General features: G+C 42.7%; 1 protein-coding gene across 1 annotated transcript in view; it reads right to left on the bottom strand.

The window, feature by feature from the left end:
- LOC131134399 (protein phosphatase 1 regulatory subunit 29-like) overlaps positions 1 to 25218 on the bottom strand; it is a 124966-nt gene that overhangs the window by 80529 nt on the left and 19219 nt on the right. The window contains exon 2 of the mRNA XM_058079692.1: positions 3353 to 3492. The gene's annotated coding sequence lies outside the window, so the exon portion shown is untranslated. The remainder of the gene's footprint in view (positions 1 to 3352; positions 3493 to 25218) is intronic.

A 25218-nucleotide genomic window follows, 5' to 3' on the forward strand; every position in this document is an offset into this window, starting at 1 on the left:
TGCCGTTAGCACACTTTGAGTTCATACACGGTAAGTCAGGGGTTTCCAGCCAGTAGCTCCTAACCACTTTTCAATTAGCTCATCAAATACTTTATTTATTTATGTATATTAAGTGGGGTTCGGCAGTAGTCTGAACGTCATAAGGAGCACTTGGGAGTTGGACCAATCACAGCAGAGTGGGCACGCCCGGAAGCAGCATTGAGTGGAATAAATTAATCTGGTGCAGATTCTGGAAGATCTCGAAAGCTTTCTGTGTTGGTTATTGTGTGTAGCTGCTCTATAGGAGTCCACAATTTAAGGGATGAAAATGATCATAACAGGTCTCCGTTTAAGGTAAATGTACTTTACCCTGCGATTGGCTGGCAACCAGTCCAGGGTGTACCCCGCCTCTCGCCTGAAATCAGCTGGGATAGGCTCCAGCATACCCTAGTGAGGATAAGCGGCATATAAAATGGATGGATGTGCTATTTTTGATTGCCTTGAAAAAAATCATAAAATTCTGACACCGGACAGACAATAACGCTTAAGTTGCATAAAAAAACATAAAAACCGCCAACAAAAGTGCCAAATATTTTCTTTTTCTCCCTCTCTGCATCGAGACGCGGTCGGTGAGAGAAGCGAGGACAGATGGGTGAAAGGTTGGCCGTCTCCAGCGAGCTCCCAAATACCATCAGACGTCGTAAATGCTACATAAAAGGCACGGAGGCGGGGGGGAGGGAAAGGAACTCTTTTGATTTAATGTGTCACTTTAGGAGGTGAAGAAAAGAAAGATAAAGAAACACACCTGAGAATCGCTCTGTGAATATTCTCATTCAAGCAGGTCATCTCAGGGCATTGAATAGATCACGACTGGACGCTTCGGCCTGTCACATCTAGATTTACCACTGTAATACTTGCATTACTTTAATACTTTTAGTCATTTTAAGTAAATACTGAAAGCTGGGAGTTTGGGCCATCTCCAATATGGATCCACTTGCAATGACGTCACCTGGAGCATCCCCATCCTTCTTTTTATTTCTGGCCTCCGTGTCATCCTCCCCCCATCCGTCCATGTTCATCCTTCTTTGTCTGTTCCCAAGCAGCACACCCCCAAATCTTTTAATAATAAAGCTCATCCGTCTCTTCCGCCAGCGTTGGCACGTTCCTACAGGATTCACTCACACGGCCACTTTAATGAGATTAGCATGGCTAATGCTTGGAGAATGCCCCCCGAGGCCCGCCCCCGGTGGCGGAGCGGGCGATGAAGAGCCAAGAGTTGGGATAACTTGGACGGATTAGAGCTCGAAAGGGGGTTGGGTGGCGATGGAGAAGATTAGCGCCACCTCCTGTGGATGGGGTGTGACTTCATGTTGGGTTGCGTCGCTCCTATACAGCTGCTTTTATTCATGTGGACTTTGGAGCCGGGGTGGGAATGATGCATGGCCAGCATTAGATGCAGACGATGATGAATGCACAAGCAAGCGCGCATAAACCAACATTAGGCAGGGAGAGCAGCCAGCATGACCGCATCCAGTCCAGAAGTGTCTCCCAGCTAAATGGATGCAATCCTTCACTGCCTTGATTGATTTGGCCCTCAAATTGGCTGATTTGTTAATTTATTACCCACACAAAGACGCATCGACGCGAGAGATGAAAGAGATAAAAGTACTCAGCGAGCCGGCACTGAAATGTCAAACTTATTTTCCAGGCATTGTTGAGACCAACAGTGAATTACAAAGACAAATAAACCAAAACCACGATAAGCTGTATGAGCATAGTCAGGGGAATACAACCAGCATGTAAGCTAGCGTTATACAAAATGGCCACGAGGTGGGAGAAAGTCAGTCTTTAAAGTCATCCATCTTAATCCTCAAGCCAAGTCTCAAGTTACCGACTCCTTCCGAGGAGTTTAGCGTTACAACACCAATCCAAGCAAAACAGATGGAGGTTGGAGATTGGGATTGGAGGTCAATAGATGCGTTCAATGAGGCAGATTCTGTGGGAAAATGTGTTATCTGTCTAGATGTGATATAATAAGAATCAGATGAATACTTGGAATGTTTGGAATATTTTACTAATTATATACTTAATATATATAAATATTTATATAAATATATTACATAATATATTACTCATATTTTACTCATCGAAAAGTCAGCTAAATTGTGACTGGCTGACTGGAGTCCACACCTCTGCATAATTCATTCATTCATTCATTTTCTACCTTCGGGCGAGAGGTGGGGTACACCCTGGACTGGTGGCCAGCCAATCAAGGGGCACATATAGACAAACAACCATTCACACTCACATTCATACCTATGGACAATTTGGAGTCGCCAATTAACCTAGCATGTTTTTGGAATGTGGGAGGAAACCGGAGTACCCAGACAAAACCCACGCATGCTCGGGGAGAACATACAAACTCCACACAGAGATGACCGAGGGTGGAATTGAACCCTGGTCTCCTAGCTGTGAGGTCTGCGCGCTAACCACTCGACCGCTGTGCAGCCCCTTTGTATAATATCACGCAGAAATCAAACATCTAAATGGTCCTTCAATGAAAAATGTAGCAACAGAAAATTACAGATTCATGAAAAAAAATACATTAACAGAAAAATTAATTACAGCCTTGATAGAAACACAATTCAAAACTTAAATTAGCTACAAAAAGTTAAATCAGAAGATGAAAATTGCTAACAGAAGGCACACACACACACACACACACAGCCACCTGTCTGTGTGAAGGTGAGCACTGACCTCTGCTTGTCAGGGTCAATTAGCAAAGCCAGTCACGTCTGAGTCCCTGCTGCATTTTCTTCATCATCATCATCATCATCTGCGATGACGTCACCCTCCATCGTTCATCAAAAGTGCAACCAATCGTTCAAACTTACAGCCGTGAACTCTATTGATTCTCACGTCCAATCACAGCCGCAGGTGATGACATAAGCAATCCTAAAGCTGTTTTATGCCACGGTTGGTAGCAGAGGAGATGTTATTTAAAACTCTTTAAGGAAAAAAAAAAAAAAAAAAGAGCAACGTGGGCACAGCTCGTCCAACAATAAAGAATTAGCGTCTTTATAGCAGCTCGTTTGATCTTAATGAGTTTTTAAACTCCCAAATTAGCCCGGCCTTCATTAGTGACAGTGAAGGAGTGAATTCAAAGCAGACAAAAGTTTGTCACTGATAAGCTGTCTGAGGAAGGGGAAGTGCTTTTTCTAGCAGTCTTCCAAGGCAGGAAGTTTGAAGCAGTTTTCTGGTCTCTTCTAGTCTTCCACCGGACCAAAAAGAACTACTGCGAGACTGTGATGCAAAAACATAAGGAGGCCAAACGCACTTCCTGGAACCAAATTCGAGTCCAAATAAGTCTTACCTCTGCGTGGGTCCGATGATGCAATGTTCCGTTATCTTGTCCAACTGGAGAAGAATCAGCACTTCCAGTCAGTTCTGCTCCTTTGCTTCCACTGGTCCAAAATCAGATCTGGTTTCCCTGACCCGGCGAGAGCAAAGCGTCTGAGGGATTGAGAGATAGGAGGAAATGGTGTAGTTATTAATCAAACTTTAATGACACCGAAGTCAGAGAAGCAGAAGGCTGGCAGAGCGAGATAATAATCAAATCAGTTGTGAAGTGAAATTAAGCAGACGGTCTTGACGAAGCGAACATACCAAGCGACCTCCGTCTAATTGAAAAACGCTCTGGTCAAATACGTTCTAATATTTATCCAGGCACTGCAAACCAGATTAGAGAACGCAGGTTCCATGTTCCACTGTTTGGAAGATAAAGACTCGGGAAAGGTCTGCTCCACTTGCCAGATAAAAAGTCTGCCCCGTAGAGGCCGCATGGAGGACGAGGAGGAAGCAGCCTCCTTTGACTCAGGGCTGTCAGACGCCAGCGACGTGGACACACACTCTAGGAATGAAAGGGTACGCGCTTGATCCATACGCTGAAGATTTTCTTATTTTTCATTCTTGCTAAAAAGTGACTGCTGGAGTCGTCCATGTTGACACACAAGGTCGTGGGCTTTTGTCAACGTAAAATGTGAGTAAAAAGGGGACATTTCTATGAAAATGTGTTTGTTTATGTCAACACTTGCTGTAGTTTTTTATCTTGTTAGCCACCAGAAGAAGGTTTTTGTCATTATCTTAATAGTCATTAAGTGAGTTTTTAAAGCCTTTATTCATTCATTCATTTTCTACCGCTTTTCCTCACAAGGGTCGCGGGGGTGCTGGAGCCTATCCCAGCTGTCTTTAGGCAAGAGGCGGGGTACGCCCTGGACTGGTCGCCAGCCAACCAACCAACCATTCACACTCACATTCATACCTATGGACAATTTGGAGCCGCCAATTAACCTAGCATGTTTTTGGAATGTGGGAGGAAACCGGAGTACCCGGAGAAAACCCACGCATGCACGGGGAGAACATGTAAACTCCACACAGAGATGGCCGAGGGTGGAATCGAACCATGGTCTCCTAGCTGTGAGGTCTGCGCGCTAACCACTCGATGCCGTGCCGCCCAAACCTTTATTTATCCAAATAATTTTTTCCTGTAGAAAAAACAATATTGGTGACATCATCATTTTTTAATAACAGCTGTACAACTGTCTATATGAAAATGACAAGACGGTGTTTTCATAATATACAGATTATTTTCTGAAAGTACAGTTCCAGGACACAAATTCTGTGTGGATAAGACGCTGAACAAAATACAAAAATAGAAAAAATCCTTTGCATTTTGAACTGAAAACGTTTCAGGACACTTAGCCCGTTTGTCTTGGTGGGCGGAGGCGGGGCTGCCAGCATACACACAGAGTGCTCAGGGCCGGTGACACATATTTTCCAAGATTTTGCTGCCTCTTTCACTCAAAAAACATGTTTTGTCTCACTTCCATTCTTTCATTTGGCATTTTGAGGCTCGACTTGGAACTTTGAGATCCAACAGTGCAAAATGTAATTTCTTGAATTTTTTTTTTTAATTGACATTTTGATCAGAGCTGTATGTGCAACGCCGATGACATGACACAGACATTTATTTCATTCAATCATTCATTTTCTACCACTTGTCCTCACGAGGTTCGCGGGGGTGCTGGAGCCTATTCCAGCTGCTAGAGGCAGGGTACACCCTGGACTGGTTGCCAGCCAATCGCAGGGTAAAGTACATTTACCTTAAACGGGGACCTGTTATGATAATTTTCATCCCTTAAATTGTGGACTCCTATAGAGCAGCTACACACAATAACCAACACAGAAAGCTTTCGAGATCTTCCAGAATCTGCACCTGCTACCTATGTGCCAATCACAGTGCCCATATAGACAAACAACCATTCACACTCACATTCATACCTATGGACAATTTTGAGTCGCTAATTAACCTAGCATGTTTTTGGAATGTGGGAGGAAATCGGAGTACCCACGTATGCACGGGGAGAACATGCAAACTCCACACAGAGATGGCCAAGGGTGGAATTGAACCCTGGTCTCCTAGCTGCGAGCTATGCGCGCTGACCACTCGAACACCGTGCAGCCCGCAGACATTTATTTTTACACTCGAAATTGAAAGCAAATTGAGCAACCCACAAAATGTCTTTTCATTTCTAATAAATGCCGTTTTTCACCCTGAAAAAAAGCAAAAGATGAAACCTAATTTCCTAATAAAAATGTTCTAAGTAAATTTTGAGATGAATTGAGGGATGATTGGCTGTTCTTAAACAACCAAACGATGTTAAATATCCAAACCAATTGACGGTGAAACATGGTTCTCCTAGTGATTGAGTTTAGTGGTGCAGTGCAGGTTAATACCACCAGGATCAATACTTTATTTTAGCATCACTCGCGGTACCGGGCACATTCCATCATCCGTGCAGTCACATTAACGACGCCAACCGGTGGCCTGGCCGCAGCACCATCACTCATCTCACATTCTGACAGGTTTTTTTGCCTTTCTTCTCACTCCTGTCATCCCTCCGTCATCACGGCAGCAGCTGATCCACACAAATATTTGCCTGGCAGGGGAGCCGGAAACGGAATTCTCCGGTCCCAAGAGAATGTCAGCGACGGCACGTATGAAGGTCAGAGGCGACTCGAGCGGCCTCAATGCAGCAAGCGAGCCCGTAGATGCGACCGCCAGATATTCTGTTTTTATTTATGATTTCTTTTTTTTTATGCCATCTGCATTTAGATCCTTAAGGTAAAGGTTAGGGTGGCTGGGAGCGTTTCCGTGACAAAGAACAGGGGGGAAAGGAGTGCCTTAAGAGCTTTCACAGATGAACAGAATAATGGTTAAATGTCAGCTTACTGACCAAAAACCACATGACGATGGCGGTCGGCAGGACGCCGGGAAAAAAGACTGGAAGGGGGGGGGGGGGATAAAGTCAAATTCTGTTTTGACTGAAATGAAAGGAGCAGATTTCCTCAACAAATGACAAACTTAAGGACGTGAAGAGGAGGGAAAGGCGGCTGGCAGGTGTATGATGATGGGAATCAAACCAAAAAAAGAAGGAAACAGGCAGGCTTGTGTGATATCAAACAGACGGGCAAAGACGGTTAGATCGGGGGCCAAAATAAATGAGTGAAAATGATGTTTTGATCCACCGCCGCCGCTCGGCAGTCAGCTGGAGGCCGCCATCCATCATGAGGCGGCAAAATGGATATTATAGCAAGGAGGCGGGGGGTGGACTGCGGGAAGAAAACAGAATCAGTCTCTCCAGATGAACGAAGGAGAGACGTTTGATGTACAGTAAGGGCGGCCTGTTGGCATTACTGGCCCATACCAACTTTAGAGGGTACTAAAGCAGCCACAACATTAGGTACAGTAGCTGATTGATGTTTTTTTATCTAGGGCTGGGACGACGTGTCGACGTCATCGATGACATCGACACAAAACATACGTCGACACAAGAACTGCATGTCGATGCGTCTTCACTCGATGCGCCAATTAGTGTTGGGCAAAACTGTTCATTTCAGTGAACAGGATCATTCCGCTTCATTCAGTAAAAAGATCCGTTCATTTCGGTCAATTGGATGTGACCGAAATTGTGATCTCCCCCATAGACCCAGTCAGTCGTGTTGAGTCAGTCTGTTCACTCATGTTCACGTTCGTTCCGACTCAACAGCTCACCAACTAGTGCTGTGTCGGTCATGAACAAAACAGCCGGCGGACTGAACGGGTATTTTATGGGCGGTTCATTCATTCATTCATTCATTCATTTTCTACCGCTTATCCTAACGAGGGGGGGGGGGTGCTGGAGCCTATCCCAGCTGTCTTCGGGCGAGAGGCAGGGTACACCCTGGACTGGTGGCCAGCCAATCACAGGGCACATATAGACAAACAACCATTCACACTCAAAATTCATACCTATGGACAATTTGGAGTCGCCAATTAACCTAGCATGTTTTTGGAATGTGGGAGGAAACCGGAGTACCCGGAGAAAACCCACGCATGCACGGGGAGAACATGCAAACTCCACACAGAGAGGGTGGAATTGAACTCGGGTCTCCAAGCTGTGAGGTTTGCGCGCTAACCACTCGAGGGCGGTTCATTTGTTCGCAAAAAAGAACTAGTTCTTGTTCATTTGTTCGCAAAAAAGAACTAGTTCTTTTGACCCGTTTGTACCACACCACTACTCAGAATCAAAACATGGCGGCGGCCACGGGAACAAGTTTCAGTGAGTCCGGCCAGAAGAAAAGATCACGCAACAGAGTATCCAAAGTATGGGAATACTTCACGCCAAAAGGTAATGATGTGGTGGTTTGTGACCTATGCAAAATTGAGATGGCATATCACAAAAGCACGACTGCGATGCACCAGCACCTATTGAGGAAGCACCCGGGAGCTGCTTGTGAGGAGAAGACGCCGTAAGTTTTCAACTTTTTTTTACTTCCTTGTTTGCAATGATTAATCCCGTCATTCATCCAAACCGCACCACGTAAATTGAACACACTCGCGTCTTGCTGACACTTTTTTTTTTGACACACACACACACTCCTCAAATACACGCTATAGTTAGTTTTATTTCTATTATTATTATTGTTATTAGTATTAGTATTGTTCATGTTATTATACAGATCATTTAGAAATATATATTTTTGTTAACCTGGTTTGTGGTTTATGTTTTCAGGGACTAATCAGGGACTTTCAGGGATTAATCGATGCATCGAAAAACTATTTTCTAGATTAATCGATTACAGAAATAATCGTTTAACCCAGCCCTATTTTTATTGGAGTAACACCAATCCTACCAACACCTTAACACTAAATGTAGCATCAATTCAATTTACAAGCACTGAACTGCTCTATTCAAACACTGAAATTTGATTGGTTGGTTTCAAAACCACTAAAATGCATCATACCAACCCGACAATATGAGAGAACTACATGGATGGTTATTCCTGGGCTTGGATGTGTTGAAAGTTGGGCACAGATACCAAGGCCGTTAGCTGCCTCATTAGCATTGAGCGGCGGCGGTACGGCCGCACTGTTGCCCCCGTTGTCAGTCAATATTACCACGTTGAGGGTCACCAAACATGGAGATGTGATTCAGAGCGAGACAGGAGTGGAGTGGAAGTGCTGTAACGCGTTTACGCTCCACTTAACAACAAGCAACAACCGCTTTACAATGGATATGTTTACATGAGGAGTTTTTCTCTTTCCGAATGGAATCTTTACGAATGACATTTCCGAAAACAATGGTATACATGGAAAGGAATATTCCAATCTCTTGTCTATATGCGGCGCTATAATCAACCAGAATAGTCAATGGGGCATGCGGAGTAAAACGTAAACAACATCACATGATACCGACTTCCTCGAGTTTTTCTTTCACTTGTTGAAATAACTCCGTATTGCCAGTTTTTCCTTCATCCAGTCTTTAAATTTAGTTTGAATCAAAAACAAACTTTCCGCAGCAGTCCAGTGCCGATTGCTCACCTCCATTTTTAAAACTGAAGAACGTCTCGAGCTGCGTGTTACGTCATATCTCAGCATCCGCTGAAAAAACGCACCCGGGAACAGGAAAAGATAAAGTTCAATCTTGCTAATATTTTATAATTAAGCTCGGCACATGTTTTATATAGATATGTATTTTCTTTTTTAATAAAACTGGACCTGTGAATGGCGTATAGAAGGGTTTAGATTCTGTTCCACAGATGACGCTAATGCACACCAAAGCTGCTTGCCAATCGTCAATAAACACCAGAAGAAGAAAAACACCACAAAGAAGAACGCAGTCTGACAACTTTCCGTTTGAGCGGGTACAAGATACCTCAATCGGATTTGGGAAAAGGAAAATTCCACCCCTGTGAATCCGATTATATATTCATTCGGATTGGCACTTTTCTTTCGGAATGAGGTGTATACAAAGGTTACATTCTTTCTGTTTGAGCAAGTAAACCGAATGCAATTGGAATATTTGGGTCCATGTATACATGGCTAATGTCTCAGTTCCTAACCACAATCACATGACGCGGAAACAGAAGTGTGACCTGTTACTATGAAACAGCAACATAAATCACATATATATATCACACATATACTGTGAAACGGTGATATTTTTGGCCAAGGTTATCAATCCTGCATGAGTCTTAATGTCCGGACAATTTGATGCAGCTCCGAACAAGGATCGTTTGGCCTCGGCAGAAGTCCGTAGTCCACTGAGTGGTTGGTCAGTTCCATTGTGGAACCGAGTGTGGTGAGTTCCACAGGCCAGAGTGGACTTCTCTGACTCATTCATTCATTCATTTTCGACCACTTTTTCCTAACGAGGGTCGCAGGGGTGCTGGAGCCTATCCCAGCTGTCTTTGGGCGAGAGTCACACCCTGGACTGGTGGCCAGCCAATCACAGGGCACATATAGACAAACAACCATTCACACTCACATTCATACCTATGGACAATTTGGAGTCGCCAATTAACCTAGCATGTTTTTGGAATGTGGGAGGAAACCGGCCGAGGGTGGGATTGAACTCAAGTCTCCTAGCTCTGAGGTCTGCGCGCTAACCACTCGTCCACCGTGCAGCCATCTCATTGACGTATTTCAGTTAATTTTGCCATTTTTTACATTCATTCATTTTCTACCGCTTATCCTCACGAGGGTCGCGGGGGTGCTGGAGCCTATCCCAGCTGTCTTCGGGCGAGAGGCGGGGTACACCCTGAAGCCAATCAGATGATGGCATTGAACCCTGGTCTCCTAGCTGTGAGGTCTGCGCGCTAACCACTAGACCGCCGTGCCGCCCGACTTCTCCGACTCTTTTTCTTGAATTTTTGGTCATTCCAGCACCTCTCAGAAAGTAACACAGACACTTTCTCACCAAAAGGGGAGAAAAAGAGTTAAGTTGGAGACTCTTGAGTGCTATCCACATTTAGAAACCTCTCCGTGCTCTGGCTTCAATCCGGATGAGGTCCGTCTGGGCCGTGACTCAGCACAGCTCGTCACATTTAAGCTCTTAATGGGGACCCGAAGCAGAGCAGCAAGGCCCCTACTCCAGACGTATTTTTATACCTTCAGAATGACACACTCCACAATATCGCAACAGATATAGAAACATGAGGACATGACGGGGGCGAAGGGAAGGGGGGGGGGGGGGGTGTGAAACACTCTCAACCTTAACTGGATGAAAGCCATGTAGGGCAGTTCAGTGGATGAGTGCTTTCAATCTCCAATGGAGACCTTTTAACTTGGCAAAAAAAAAAAAAGGTACTTGTCGATGGATTTAAAGGAGCCGACTTGCAGTCATTTAACGCCTGTGACGCTTTGCAGCAGCTATTTGTGTTTGCCGGCTTAACAGGACAAAAGAAAAAAAAAAAGGCGACTGTGGCGATGCCTTGCAGACAAACATTTAAAAGACAAAAAGGCGTTTGAAGTGCATCTAACGAGAGGAGGAAGTCTCACACACACACATACACACACATACTAACGCACCTGCTGTGCGAGGTAACACACACACAGGTGAGAAAAGGAGGACAGCGATGACAGATGACAAGCTGAGACTTTAAAGGTGAATGAGGATGACGCACAGATCAACAAGGTGTGTGTGTGTGTGTGTGTGTGTGTGTGTGTGTGTGTGTGTGTGTGTGTGTGTGTGTGTGTGCACCACACCCCCTCCGCCTCTCTATCATCTACTTCCTTGTGTTCAACCTCATTTGCTGGCTTTTCTCTCACCTCTTCACGATGTCGACTTCACTTCCACCTAATGACCATTTGTCTTCCCCCGTCCCGCCCCCGCGCCGCCTGTCACGACTTTGCATGAAAAAAATCCGCACTGCTGGCCTCCTTCTTTCTTTCTTTAGGCCCATGTGGACGGATCCAGAACACAACACAACTGTAGCCGACTGTGGGTCTTTCACAGTTAGCGCAATGCAAACATGGTCACATGACACAGTCTGGCATCTATTAATTGGATCTGACCGTGCGCTATAACTGGGATCAATGTGACGGTTACAAATGTACAACGTTGTCTTTCAGCATTGCACATTGTAATTAGCATACAGTGAACCACTTCACCACAGAACAATGGCATGTCCGTCAACAGCACATTGTTGAGCCTGGAGTGGTTTATGCTGACTTTGTGTTTTGTTACTTCTTAGCATAGTTTGCAATACAGTCTATAAATCAATACAGAGCTGTTCTACCTAGGGGGTACCGTAACCCCCAAAAATCCTTCAATCTTTCCTTCCTTCCTTCCTTCCTTCCTTCCTTCCTTCCTTCCTTCCTTCCTTCCTTCCTTCCTTCCTTCCTTCCTTCCTTCCTTCCTTCCTTCCTTCCTTCCTTCCTTCCTTCCTTCCTTCCTTCCTTCCTTCCTTCCTTCCTTCCTTCCTTCCTTCCTTCCTTTCTTTCTTTCTTTCTTTCTTTCCAGAACACATGAACATTATGCTGACTTTGGGTTTTGTTACTTCTTAGCATAGCAATACACTCTATAAATCAATACAGAGCCATTCTACCGAGGGGGTCCCGTAACCCCCAAAAATATTGATTAGTTGATGATATAGATACAGTGCAACTTGGGTCCTTTCTTGAAGTGACTTCATATAATCATAATGCACGTAAGTGTACCCCCGGGTGACTTCTCAAGAGGCGGGGTACACCCTAGACTGGTCGCCAGCCAATCACAGGGCACACACAGAGAAACAGTCATTGGTTTTTGCTGTGTCGGCAACCACTTGTATAGGAAGTTGTGTGTGAATATATGACATTGTGTATGCAATTTTAGCAGCTATTGTTAGAGCGATAAGATAAAAGTTTTTATTTTTCATGTTTTTCCTGACTTAGTTTAAAGTAAAATTCATTTTCTGAAGTACAACACACAAAAGGTAACGCCGGAAAGTGTCCACAAAGTGTTTGACTAACATTATCACCTTAGCCCCTGCTGTTATTGTTGTTGTTATTCCATCCCGTCTTCCTGTTCCTCTCAAACAGCCATAACATCATCGCTGGCCAAGTACGTTGGCACACGAGCCCCGTGCCACACCCCAACAGACCAACAGGGGTTTGGGCGGGGGATGGGGGGGGGGGGGGGGGGGGGGGGGGGGTTGGTGGCGGATTGGGTGGGCGTTTGGATCACAAACACTGCGACGTGCAAAAAATAACAACATAAACATCTATGAGGTCAAAAAACATAACATACGGCAGCCCCAGCAGTGGCGAGTAGGCGGGCACACTTTGGTGAGCTCACCCCGACCTAGACAGCCAGACCTCCATAAATGATATTTTTCAAGGTCACTGAATGATTTTGTCATATTGCCTTTAGTTTGTTGACCATGACTATAAATACAATAAAATGAGAATAATTTAACAATTCATTAAAAAAAACAATATAAGATGAGCTTGTCCTCTTTTGGGTATGCTGGAGCCTATCCCAGGTGACTTTGAGTGAGAGGCGGGGTACACCCTGGACTGGTGGCCAGCCAATCACAGGGCACATATAGACAAACAACCATTCACACTCACATTCATACCTATGGACAATTTGGAGTCGCCATTGAACACGTTAACATTTTACCGTCATGTCAAGCCACATCTCTCCGTTATGACAAAGGCATAGTGCGGTGTCTGACACTCTTTTATAACTTTATTCCGACCCTGAACACATCAGCAGCAGTTTAATTCCAAAACCGTATTCTGTATGTGAACACATCTCCAGTCAGCTCGACACTTTCTCATTGTCACTTGATGACCGCAGGGTGCATTCAGGGACGCTCCAACAATCACCTCTTTATTATGTGCGTATGTGTGGTCTGAATAAACAAAAAAACGTGCTACTAAAGAGACAAGCATTAGGTGAATCCATTTTCAGACATATGTGATCTTTTTGCATGATTAAAATGTTGTGTTCATCAGGAGATGTTAATGTTAACAAATATTTGGAATCGTGTCCTGTTGTTTATCTTTCTGCCCGTAAAATACAACAAAGATGGGCATACTGTATTTCACACATAGCTGCAAATGCATGAATTGATTTGAAAATGTAATTATCATGTACAATGGATTGCACAACCTAAAATCAAACGTACAAAATAGGTAAAGAAAAGCAAAAACTACTACACCTGACTGCGAAAAATGAATGCAATGTTAATAAATGGAATATTATTTGTGATGTTCTTTGTGAATAAGTTTTTAACATAATTAGAGCCCCGCAGATTCCTTAACCGTTAACAGTTATGTGACTTTTTTATTGGGGACGGGGTCCAAAAAATAGTATCGGATGTAACCACCATCTACCTCGACTGCAGTCCTCGGTGAGTATGCTAGACACGCAAGAACTGGGATGTTTTCATGTGCATGTTCAGCTTCTACGAATTGCACTGGAGTGGCCTTTTATTGTGGCCAACCTAATAATCATGCTGTTTTGACCTGTGTGGTGTGTGGATTATGAATGCTCACTACAAGATATTTAGACAATATTTAAGGGAACTTTAGGCCTGCACGCAAAAGACACCTCGGCGTTTATGCTTGCAAACTAAACCGCTTGTTGGAAACCGCGTGTGATACCGCTACATGTCATGGAAGTAGAGGTCATCTGGCATCGAAACGGTGCAGGAAAGCGCCGCTTCAGAAGTGCGCTGTGCCGGCAGACTCCACATGTTTGATTTAACCTCTGCTGACACACAACACAGCCAGATCCAATTTCCCTTTTCGCTCAAGCTTTTTTCATAAATATATATTGCTGCATTATACGCAGGAAGATATGGCCTTTAATAAGCGCTCCTATTTCACACAAACGTCCCTAAACTGGATTTTGTTGTTTTTTTTTTATTTTTTTTTTTAAGTTTTGTGGGCGGTGAAATTGGAGTTCGAGTGTTATCATAAACGCCTTTAATCCACTCATCCTCTTAGGAACGCCGTAAAATGCGACAGATAAACGTTTATGGAGGATCCGGCGGCACGGAACCCCGGGGAGGGGAACCCACGATGGAAGCGGCAGCGAGGTTCTAATGTTGATTGACACGAGAACGACACAAACGCTGCATTAATGGAACTCATTAACATGCAAGCTGATGAAGCTGAGCTCCTGCGTTAATAAGACGTCTCACTCGCATCCAAACAAAGATGCCGCACTGTGCAAATTCATTTTCTCCACAAGTCTTCCCACACTGCTCAAGGTTCCTCCGGGTTATTGGTTTGCAATATGTTCCACACCAGCTGATGCTAACGGCGGCCAGAGCTTGAATTTATTTTTATGTGACTAGTAAAAGAAATTTAGCAGAATGGACTGGGCTCTTATCGGAACATGGTGGGTGGACACGAGTTCCGGGGGCAGATTTTATTACCACGCCGCTTGCCTGGTAGCTCAGCACAAAGTGTGGCTCAAATAAATGGAGGTGATAAATCCCAAGCAGAAATGTCAACTTGTTCCAAATTGTGTGTGAATTCTGAGAAATGATGCGGGCAAGGCGGGAAAATGAGGAATTTAGGACCACGAGGCCAAACACAAAAATCCCAAATATCTGGCCCCCATTGGACATGAGCAGTATCGAGATGAGGGAAAATTCAAAATGGCCAACTTCCTGTTTGATCAAATTGACTCTATTCCTGTGTGCAACATCATGACATACATCTCCTACTTTGCATCCTTGTTGTGTCTCTATAAATCACACAAGGACACACACTGACACACACGCTAAAGAGAGGAGAGCGACGAGGGAAAGGAAGGCCCACCCTCAGGTGTGTGTGTGTGTGTGTGTGTGTGTGTATTAAAGTGTATCTACTTCTGAAAGTCACTGTGGATGCAAAAATCAGCAGAATGCAAATGTGATGTGTGTACTTGTGTGTAGTTCTGGCGAGGCGGTGAGAAAGGTGTCAGCACATCCTGTGTACGTGAATAGGTCCTGTGTGTGTGTGTGTGTGTGTGTGTGTGTGTGTGTGTGTGTGTGTGTGTGTGTGTGTAACAAAAGCTGGCTACATTTTCTATATGCATGAGTGTGTGACTGGTGAACTAAACACTTTTGTTGGTCTTAGTGGATCAAAAGCACATAACACACACACACACACACACACACACACACATGTTCTACATGGCACAGGAGGTGTCATCATGTTTCTTCAATGGAACAATGCAGCTTCAGGTTGTGCAGGGGCGTCAAACGGCAAATGGCTATATGGAGATGTTGCAGGGGGGCATCCCTCATGACTGAAGGGCCTGACTGACAGGACACGCCCTGACTGACAGGACGCACAAAGGACTTCTTCCGGAGGAATAAGCTCACTCTATTGGACCATCTTGCATGTTCCCCTAAATCTAATGGTAATGGTAATGGTTTTATTTCATTTGAACATGCATCAGATTACAATTGAACGCATCACATAATCAGTTCACAGTTCCACATGTCCAAAAGGAGTAGGAAGAAGCAAAGCTTATTAAATCCTACCCCTCCATCTGGTACTTTTACAATCAGTAACTGTTACATTTGTTCACTTCCTGCTTTCCTAATACAATTTGAGTTTTTTTTATTTTATTTTATTATTTTTTGTTTTTTAATTTTTACATTTTTTTGAATTTTTTTGCCACGTACCAAAGTACGAGGTGATATAATATATTTTTATTTTTATTTTTAAATGTTTAATTTTTTTATTTGTATTTTTATTTTTTTATTTTTTGTCATGTTACGAAGTACGAGATGATATAATATATGATATAATTTTTTATTTTTATTTTTAAATGTTTAATTTTTTTAATTTTTATTTTTATTTTTTTGTCACGTACCGAAGTACGAGGTGATATGAGCATCCAATGACATAATGGGTACCATAGTAAGTGTCAATATAGTGATATATATAGCACATCATGACTGGTTCAAGACTCTTCATCCTTGTATTTAGCAAACATCAACTGCTTGTATTGTTTCTTGAATTGGCTCATCGTTGTGCATTGTTTGAGGTCCTTACTCAATCCATTCCATAGTTTGATTCCACATACTGAAATGTTATGGCTTTAAATCCAATGGAGAACATTTGAGGATGGATGGCACGGGGAGTTTACAAAAATGGTTCCAAATCAGTTCCAGACAGTGGATGACCTCTGTGAAGCCATCTTCCCACTAGCCTCCTGGAAACACTGGCATCAAGCATGCCCAAAACTGATTAAAAAGAATGGTGCAGCTTCTCACTACTAAGTCTTTAATTGAACTTTACAATCATAAATACGTTAAACTATGAGGATTATTATATTTGTAGAAAGGCAAATGTTGTCATACAGCTCTTGTATTGGGAGTGGTGCAGGCATACCTAATGTAGTGTCCCCTGTGTATAGTTCAACACCATGCGTGAGTCACTTTTAATAACACGTCAAAGTGACAGGACCGCACTGGATTTGGCCTCGGCTCAAATTGTGCCAAGCAGAAGTTTCTCTTCGGTGCTCTGGCAGTCACGATCCATCCTTTGAATCACATGTGTTTCGCTAACTTGATTTCACAGGTGACAAAAGCCTTGCTGGAGGGCTCTCTGGATCAAGCTAAGATAAGATAAGGTACGACTTTATCAGTCCCACAAGGTGAAAGTACAAGAGCACGTGAGTGTATAGTACATAATACACAAGAGCAGATAAACTGCAAAAACAGGGTCAGACAAATCAGTTATATAGTACACTATATGTACTATATACATGGAATCAATTAAAACAGACCATTTTGGAAATCCAAGGGAATACAGCCTGAATAGGTGCAGATTCTAGAAGATCTATAAAGCTTTCTGTGCGGGTTATTTTGTGTAGCTGCTCTACAGGAGTCCACAACTCAATACAATGAACCCATGGGAGTCGGCAAACTCATACCTAGTATGATAGGTGGTGTAAACCTGTAATAAAAGCCTGCTATTCCAGCATCTGGTGCTTGTGTGTCTCACCCAACTTTGCAGTAACATTACTGACACCTGTGACACCTGTGATAAATGTAGAATACTAAAAATCATTATTTTATGCTTGGAAATGCTTCAGAAAATTCATAAAATTTGCTTTAATATGCATTTCTTTACTATACTTTACTCATAAAAGGCCATGTTGAGACAGCAACATTATTAATACTATATTTAATATATCAATAATATTTATCTATCACACCTTATCATATTTATATTGGATAACATTTATAAAAAACACGGTTATCAATATGTGGCCCGTCAGTCGATACAGTTCTGACAACCCTGATATAGATGTTTTCCTAAATGTCATAAAGGTGCATCTTCTGACAAAAAAGCATATTGTTGAACATTGCTTATTTGTGTGTGTGTGTGTGTGTGTGTGTGTGTGTGTGTGTGTGTGTGTGTGTGTGTGTGTGTGTGTGATCACATGCTGAATTGCAAGAAGAGGAAGTTGCACTCCACCCACTCGCACTCCAACTGCGCCAGACACACGGATTGACAGACACATATTTCATCACAGCATCTCATCTCTGCATCGTGAATAAATTATCACTTTTAGTCAAAAAATATTGAAAGACATGTCATATGTAGCGTTCTGACCACTAGGCGTCAGTAATGTTACGGAACTGCATTGGTCCATGTAGCTCAAGCTCATGACAAAAAAATTCCTCCCATTCAGTGTGAAAGTGGTACATTTTCTGACTCCTTACTTTGTCCTTCTTCCCCACTCAGTTTCAAATCTATTAAGTTTATAATGATAAATTGGAGGTTAACTATTTAAGTGGGATGGACCAGAGGTATGAGAACTTCATTCCAACTTTCTCACCGTGCTCCGCCCACATGATGAAAAGGAAAATGGTTCAATTTCTGTGCCAATCAGGCAAGCAGTCTAGGACACGTTTGTTATTGTAAGACCCATCATCCATAGTCATTACACACAAAATCTTCTCTACGCCATTCTAAAGATAGAAAAAACAGCTAAAAAAACAGCTAGCATGTGGGAGCTAACAATGCATGTAACAAGACAGACATATTTCTGTCACGTTCCAGCTTGTGAGCTTTGCGGTTCGACCCCAGGATGCAGAGATAAGGACCCAAATGCAGGTAAAAATATATTTATTTATGCTATGCAGCAGAACGATGCACTAGCATTCATTCATTCATTCATTTTCTACCGCTTTTCCTCACGTGGGTCGCGGGGGTGCTGGAGCCTATCCCAGCTGTCTTCGGGCAAGAGGCGGGGTACACCCTGGACTGGTGGCCAGCCAATCACAGGGCACATATAGACAAACAACCATTCACACTCACATTCATACCTATGGACAATTTGGAGTCGCCAATTAACCTAGCATGTTTTTGGAATGTGGGAGGAAACCGGCACTGTGATTGGCTGGCCACCAGTCCAGGGTGTACCCCTCCTCTCGCCCGAAGACAGCTGGGATAGGCTCCAGCACCCCCGCGACCCTTGTGAGGAAAAAGCGGTAGAAAATGAATGAATGAATGTTTTAAAGGTAATTCTGCCTTTTCATGTTAAACAGGAAGCTGCTTTGTGTTGTTGTTCTTGAACAAATCGTTCAAAAAACATTTTTCCCGAAAATTGTCTCTTTTTACTCCGCCGTCCCTTATAACTCCGTTTTACGGTATTTTTACATCCTCACCCCACTACCAGGATGGGCCCACTCCAAAACAATGCAATAAGACACTGATCTGTACTGACTATGAATCAAGAACCAGCATATGAACAAGTACAAATGAACAACCAAATGATCTGTAACTTATGATCCCACATTCCGTGTTTGGTTTCTCCATGACAAGATGGGCTGTGTTGTAATATCTGTTGTATATCTGCTCCATGCATGACAGTCAATATCATGGTGACAGATGCCACGCACACACACACACACACACACAAGAGGACAACATCAGGACAACATGACTGGAAAAGCGCAATAAACAGCAGGACGTCGCTGCCTAGCAACAAGCTTTGTCCACACCAGATCTTTCCGCCGTCGTGTGGTGGCTTTGGGGGGGGGGACTCTGCGGCGACTTGTTGCATGAAGAAAATGTGAAGTTTTCACATAAAAAAATAAAACAAGGATCCCTGGCAGCCGAGCGCATGAGTGGACCGCCTGACACCGGTGGCCAAACATGATTAAATATTGATGGAGGCGGCCAGAAAGAGAATGTGTGAGTGCCGGCTGCTGGAAATCAAAGCAATAAGAGACGAGGCACAATGCGCAGGGAGAGATGAAAAGCTGAAGGGATAAACAAAAGCCTGAAAGAGAAAAGGAGGAACGAGGAAGGCACAATGCCCTCCCACATGACCCCGAGGTCCCAATAGGAAATGTAGATGTGTGCACGAGTGCTGTTTCTTCATTGGACGTCATTAGCGGCAAGCATCCGGCGAGTGAGCCAGGTGAGCGCTAACGAGCAGTTTACATGTGAGCGAGCCGGGGTGACGCAACAATGGAGGCGTTGTAAGCATCTGCATGTTCCATTCGTGTCGAGAGTGGCACATGAAACGATGGGGTCGATTTGCGAGGAACCCGGGAACATCGTGTTAAACACGAGTCGCTAGCATCCTTGCTCCTGTGTTAGCTATCTCACATCGCCATGACAACACACGAGGAAGAAGCTTGTGAGCAGAGCAGTTAATGTGTTGTCCAATGGGTGAACATCTGCCCTCACGTTGACTCCGCCTCCTCACAGCCTTCCATTGCGGCCATTATTGTTTCTGTGTGCTTATCTGGCATCTCATCTTTGGAATTGAGAGTGATTGTATAATTATGTTGTAATTGTCAGATTAAGAAGGATGGAGAGAGCTCGTTAAGGATGCTCCCTCGATGAGGGTGCACTTAATTAGATCATTGAAGCGGTGTGGTCCCAAATAAAGCATTAATATTGCGCTTAATGATGTTTGATGTCATCTGTACTGTACTGGAAGGTTAGTGAGCATCAGGTGATTAACTCCGCCTGCATTTTGCTTTTTCATGACGCTGCAGTGTCAACAATGGGTGTTCAGGGAAGAAGAATGTATACAGGAAGTATATCCAGCTGAAGTATACATATTCACAGCCGTAAAGTCCAGGTCACAACCGGACGTACCGTTTGGCCATGCCATTTGTGGCATTTGTTGGGTTGAAAAAAAAATGTCTAAATACGTGTTTGGACGTATTGATGATATTTCTGCCATGTCCCAAAACCCAATAAAAAACAAGCCGGAGGATGCCAATGGTCGCTAATGGTCGCCAATGGTCGCCAATGGTCGCCAATGGTCGCCAATGGTCGCCAATGGTCTCCAATGGTCTCCAATGGTCCCCAATGGTCCCCAATGGTCCCCAATGGTCCCCAATACCAAGTGTCTAAATGGAAAATAAAAAAACATGTTCTACTAAAAACTAAAGAACAAGCCGGAGGATGCCAATGGTCGCCAATGGTCGCCAATGGTCACCAATGGTCGCCAATGGTCGCCAATGGTCCCCAATGGTCCCCAATGGTCCCCAATGGTCCCCAATACCAAGTGTCTAAATGGAAAATAAAAAAACATGTTCTACTAAAAACTAAAGAACAAGCCGGAGGATGCCAGTGGTCGCCAATGGTCGCCAATGGTCGCCAATGGTCGCCAATGGTCGCCAATGGTCACCAATGGTCGCCAATGGTCGCCAATGGTCACCAATGGTCGCCAATGGTCCCCAATGGTCCCCAATGGTCCCCAATACCAAGTGTCTAAATGGAAAATAAAAAAAACATGTTCTACTAAAAACTAAAGAACAAGCCGGAGGATGCCAGTGCTCGCCAATGGTCGCCAATGGTCGCCAATGGTCGCCAATGTTCGCCAATGGTCGCCAATGGTCGCCAATGGTCGCCAATGGTCGCCAGTGGTCCCCAATACCGAGTGTCCAAATGGAAAATGAAGAAACATGTTCTACTAAAAACTGTTAGTACTTTGGTTTGTAACTGTTAAGCATCCATGCACTCATTTCTTATCAAGCTTTGAGTTATTGAATGATTTGCATTTCATATTAAAAGCGGACGTGTTGCCGTTGTTCCTCAAAGCATGCAACTTGTCAGTGTTCTACGCTGCCAGTGTTACTACGACTACTACTACAGTACTACTTCAGCAACCACTGCAAGGTAGTTCCATGTTTTGTACTTCTTTTACCAGCACTGAGTATATGCTTTTTGGATTAGTGAATAAACACACTAACTCCTTATTTCTAACATCACAAATACTTAAACTTGCTGATATAGTTCATCTTCAAACAGCTAAAAAAATGCATAAGACTAAAAATAACTAATTACCTAAAAATGTCATCCAATACTTCTCTACAAGAGAGGAGAAATATGATCTCAGGGAAGAAGTACATTTGAAAAACTTATATGCTAGGACTACGTTAAAAATCCATAGCATTTCAGTATGTGGAATCAAACTATGGAATGGATTGAGTAAGACCCTCAAACAATGCACAACAATGAGCCAATTCAAGAAACAATACAAGCAGTTGATGTTTGCTAAATACAAGGATGAAGGGTCTTGAACCAGTCATGATGTGCTATATATATCACTATATTGACACTTACTATGGTACCCATTATGTCATTGGATGCTCATATCACCTCGTACTTTGGTACGAGGTACATTATTAAAAAAAAAACTTAAACTGCATTATGGAAAGCAGGAAGTGAACAAATGTAACAGTTACTGATTGTAAAAGTACCAGATGGAGGGGTAGGATTTAATAAGCTTTGCTTCTTCCTACTCCTTTTGGACATGTGGAACTGTGAACTGATTATGTGATGCATTCAATTGTAATCTGATGCATGTTCAAATGAAATAAAACCATTACCATTACCAATAAAAGCAAAAATCCTTACATTTATTGATGGAATACATCATTCGACAATTTTGCCCAGTAATTCAGAAACAGATATAACTAACTTTTCTAATGCACACTCTTACACACATACAAAATCAAAACAAATTGTAATGCCCATGCTTGACATTAAAGGGATAGCTTTTATTGTTTGTTTGCATGAAGTTTACATCAAGTTGAAGAAATACTTTCCCACACAAATGTTCTGACGTTCATCTCTGATGACATCAGATTCCGTGTTTAATGGTAAATTCAGTTTTTATTGGCCAATTCTGTGATTCTGTTCGCGATTCCGTTAAGATAGAAATCATAGTATACACGATTTGTGTGCTCCGCTCCTTGACGTGTTCGTGGAAATTTCAAGGTTTTGTGCAACCACTTGCTTAATTAAATTGTTTTGCAAAGGAGGTGAAGGAGGAAGGGTCGGGCATCTTGTCATTGATAAGGATGGGCACTTATTTGGGTGCTAAATGAATATACTTAGCCATCTGCAACAGTGCTTGAAGATAATATTGTGATGTATAATAAGTGATGACTTGCACTTAAAGTAATGTAATCCACACGTTTTAAACGTATGCCAACAACAACAACACACACATTTCTCCATCGCTCTCCACACCAATAAAAAAATACTTTCTCAATATGCACCGATCACCAAGGTGCATTCACGAACACGGTAATTCTGAATATCAATTTTACAACACAAGCAGGTCGCCAGAATGCTGTATCAATTTTCAATTCCTGCTCGAATGGCCTGAAATGTACGCACTTAAATCTTAACTATTTAGAAATAAGATTGCATGTTAGTATGAATCTTTTTCATTTTTTATGCAGCCCTAATTAGGAGTGCAAACTTTGAGTTTCAGCGTGTGTCGATTGGTAATGAATTGTACCTTTTTAATAATTTACCACCCAGTGGTCCGCGGCGAGTAATTTCCTTTTTTTTTTTTAAAGCAACGCAAATGAAAGAAAAAGTCCTTAACTTGGAACAGAAAATGCTTGTGAAATGTTGAAACAAAAACAGTTGGGAATAAAGTCAGCCCAGACCATTAAAAAGTAAAAAAGATGTCACGAGCAGATGCTACACCGTGTACGACGCCACCTTCAAATCTGACTTAAGGTGCCGAGTGGCGTTTGAGGAACACTACTTTTGTTGCTTTGTGCGGCAAAATATGAAAAAAAAACAAAGCCTCATTTGTCAGCTGACCTGACAATGCATCAGCAACCAAGATGGCCGCCGGAGGATGTTTAGACTCCTCTTGCCTCCATTTGTTCCCAGTCATTGTTTCACTTCATTGTTTCCCACGTAGTCGTCTGCGTATGAATAATATCTACGCTCTGCTGTTCTTCCTCCGCTCTATTGTTTCTGTTATTTGCTGATGCAAAGTCCTCATCTCCCCGTGGAATCTTCTAGCATTCATCTTCATTTGTCAGGCCCTCACACACAAACACACACACACATTAGCCTGGAGATGACATACCACACTTGCAGCCTGTGGGGATTCTATGATCCCCACGAAGCTACATGGAGCTGATAAGGAATCACTTCCGCGACGTGTTGACCTCCGCAATTAGGGGAGGGATTGAAAAGACTGACCCATCAATTTGAGTAACCTCTGTGAGCGCCCCCTGAGGGTGGGAAGCGTATCGCAATGTATTCATTTAACTATACAGTCACTGCGTTCATGCTAGCCTACGTATAATACAGATACTGTATCATGATGCTAAATGACCCGCAGAAAATTGGTTAGACAAGCTTCCTTGTGCTTGCTTCCTCATTTTTTCACATGACTATGTTTATTATTAGGTACACTGGGTGCTCTCTTTATACACAAAACACGTGCTGTGCGTAGGTCTCCACAGTCCACGGTCCTAGAATCATCACACAGCAACTTAACACCCAAAAGGAAGCTATGAAATATGAATATAATAAACATACTATATATAATATAATATATTAATAATATTTAATTAATAATAATTAATAATAATTAATTGTGTTTAAATTAATTAAACAATTAATTAACACACTAACTCCTTATTTCTAACATCACAAATATGTACTTAAACTTGCTGTTTGTAAGTACTTAAACTTATTAATTAAATAATTAATAATATAATAATAATAATAATTAATAATAATTAGAATTAATTATTATAATTAATAATGTTATAATATAATATAATATTATATATTATATATATATAAATATATATATAATATATGCGATACAAGCACCAATACAAGTTAGACATACATAAGAATAACTATTTCAACTTCTTCCCACAATGCATTAAAAGCTGATTCATTTAGCTGCCTCTGTCCACCAGGGGGAGCCTGACCAGCCTCCTCCTCTGGCAAGCTTGTTGTGAGTTCAGTATAGCTCATGAAGAGCTACCGTTTCCTAACAGACTGGCAAGTACTACAGTATTAGTCGTTCTGAAGTAAAGTTTAAGAAAAAAACTGCGTCTTATACATTCTAAAAACGAATGAATGATATGTAGTATTCGACACTGGTCAGTAGATATCAGTAACGTTACTGTAATGTCGGGTAAGACACACAAGCACCAGACTTGATGAGCAAAATTACAGGCAGGCTACAACAAGCTAAAACTCAACTCTGAACATCCGACCACACTTCCTGTTCGCCCCACTTATCATGGTTGGGTCTGGAAAGGATTAACAGCAATAAACGAGGGAATTTGTAATGGGGTTGGGTCCCAATTTGGCCTGGGTTGGGTGTGTGTATGAGTATACTGTGCAAAGGTATGTAAGTAATGTCATCAAAATATTAGAAACAGTCCAAGCACACTAATTAACTTATTATTGAATTAATAACTGGCTGTATATTATTTTTGTTAAGGCATGAGATCTCATTGAGTGGATATTTCTCACACACACACACACACACACACACACGCAGGTTTGTGAGTGGTGAATCAAGCCTCTCTCAAGTGTCATTTGGACTAAAAGTGAAATTTGAATGCAACATGAAACCTGATTGCTGCTCTTGTTGCTATGGA

The sequence above is a fragment of the Doryrhamphus excisus genome, chromosome 1 (genome assembly GCF_030265055.1).
Source record: "Doryrhamphus excisus isolate RoL2022-K1 chromosome 1, RoL_Dexc_1.0, whole genome shotgun sequence".
Taxonomy (NCBI): Eukaryota; Metazoa; Chordata; class Actinopteri; order Syngnathiformes; family Syngnathidae; genus Doryrhamphus; species Doryrhamphus excisus.